Source organism: Chrysochloris asiatica, unplaced genomic scaffold, assembly GCF_000296735.1.
Source record: "Chrysochloris asiatica unplaced genomic scaffold, ChrAsi1.0 scaffold00109, whole genome shotgun sequence".
NCBI classification, from domain to species: Eukaryota; Metazoa; Chordata; class Mammalia; order Afrosoricida; family Chrysochloridae; genus Chrysochloris; species Chrysochloris asiatica.
This window is the reverse complement of record NW_006408627.1, coordinates 10,015,943-10,018,479: the sequence shown is the minus strand read 5'-3', so window position 1 is coordinate 10,018,479 and position 2,537 is coordinate 10,015,943.

The window sequence follows — 2,537 nt, the reverse complement described above, 5'->3', positions numbered from 1 at the left end:
AAGGATTATCTGTTGTCAATTGAATAAACAAATACATATAAAATATATGGATCCTTTTGTGATTTTAGATAAGTATTTAACACAAGGTTCTCAGTTGTGGTATCAGAACTTCATATACTTTTTTTTTTAATCTGCTATTAGGAGGCCAGACATAACTAATTTTAAAAAGTAGCCTTGTTTTTGAATGTAATATTTTAGTATTAAAGACCCAGGGACCCTTGTATAAGCTTTAATTAAACAGCTGGTTTGAAATATGAGTGTGATCTTTTAAACCAGGCACCAAATTTTATAAATTGAAAACATCAGCAACTATGTTATTATAAAACAGGCTGTTTGTTTTGTGATGCTGTCCACATTTAAAACCACTTGCTGATAAAAGAAACACTGATTTACATTACAACACTGAAACATATGCATTAGAGGTTCCTACTCTTGCTGTCTATTTCCAGTAAATGAAAGACGCTGCTCATTCATACCATGTTTTATAGCTGTGAGAAAAAAAATCGTTCCTATCCAAGCCTGCAGCACATAGGGACAAAATAATTGCCAGTTTTAAGAACAAAAGAGCAGTTTGAAACCATCTGTTTGATAGTGGACTTGCTATATCAAAGAGTTCCTACTGGACACATTTCTAGATAAGACAAAGGCAACTGAAGGAGAGGAAAGTATTTATTTTATGTTACTGCGTCATTTCAAAATCTGTCATCAGACTTCTCAAGGTAACAAAAGCCGATTTTCTGTCCCCATTTTTTTATATATATATATGCTCTCTTACAAAAAGAAGCAATTTGGCTGTCTCAAAAGTTTATTTCTTTTGAATTCTGTCATCGTGTGACACTGTAGGATAAGCACTAGACTGATAACCACAAAGCCAACAGTTCAAACTTACCAGCTGCTCTTGGAAACCCTGTACATGGTCATTATGAGTCAGAACTGACTCGAAGGCACACAACTATAACAAACTATATTGTGGTGGACCTGGTGGCTCTGTAGGATCAACATTGGACTACGAAACACAGGTTGGCAGTTCAAACCCAACAGCCACTCCTTGGGAAAAAGATGAGGCTTTCTCTCCCTGTAAAGATGGTGTGGCTCTGTGGGATCAACAATGGATTGTAAAAATCAAGGTTGGCAGTTCAAACCCACCAGCTGCTCTTTGGAAATCCTATACAGGGTCGCTATGAGCTGGAACCGACTCCATGGTATACAACAACTCCTATACAGGGTCATTGTAAAAAATGAGCACCAAATCATTTCCATCCCTCCCAAACCCTTCTCTACTCATCTGGGTTCCATAATTCATTGCAATGGCCACCCAGAACTCAGACATCGTACCTAGAGTTATGGGGCTTATTAGGAAAGTTAACAAGTTATAAAGCAGGATAAGCAAAATGCTCACAATGTAGTTATTCAGTCAGGATCGTCTGTTCTCTGCCAGGCACACAGGCAGGCTTCTCTGCTCAGCCAATGTTAAAAAGCTTTTCTAAGGCTGCTGATACATGTCCACAGGCTGCATCACTCTACCATAAGACTCATCCTGAAGACTCTGTGAATCAGCAAACCTAGCTCCCCTACTTAACGTGACTGGAGGCACTCCACTCTACAAGCAAGCCTCCTGCCCAAAGTCACTCAACTTTTCTGGCTCCATGGGCTGAAAAACCCACTGCTGTGGTTCATGCTTTGGTTCTTGTTTCTGCTGCTCCTCCTCCGTCACTCCTCCAGTGTTACAACTTCCTGTGCCTGGGTCAAGAAGGTTTACTGTACAGGGACCTTGGAATCCAAAGGACCTGCTCCACTCCTGGTTCTTCTTCTTTGAAGACAGTGAGATTTCCCCCTCCTGCTTCTGAGATAGCTTAGTTCATATCCATTTTAGAATTTTACATTTTTACAATTACAATTAACATCCACAACTGAATCAGGTCATCCTAATAGCATCTTCTCCCACCTTGTCTTTATCCAGACCAAGCAGGACCCAAGCATGGCTTGGTGGAAGTTACAGACTATAGCTAGAAGACACATTAAATAACTCATTACACAACTCTATGAGTCACAATTGACTTGATGGCAGAGACATGACTAAGTCATATTGTACATAAGAATCCCTGAGCAATGCAAACAATTAAGTGCTTGACTAGTAACACAAAAGTCGGCAGTTCAAACCCATCCAGACACACCTCAGAAGAAATGTCTTTCCACCTATTTCTGAAAAGGCACAGCCTTGACAACCCTATGGAGAAGTTATTTTCTGCATGCATGGGGCAGCCATGAATTGGAATTGACTTTACAACAAGTAGCTCGGGTTTTCTTGGTATATTGTGCATGCAGTTAATAGTCAACAGAAAAAGGCTCAGGCCTGAAGACATAAAGACAGAATTCTTCTCTTGATTTTTCGTTAATTTTTTAATTAAGATATGGTTGTGGTGCTCAGCTATCATGACCACGTCATCACACACACTCCCCTAGAGTCTTCTAGCTTCTTTCTCTTATTATCAAAGCCTCTATGGATTCCGTTCCTTTTTTTTTTTTTTTTTTTTTTT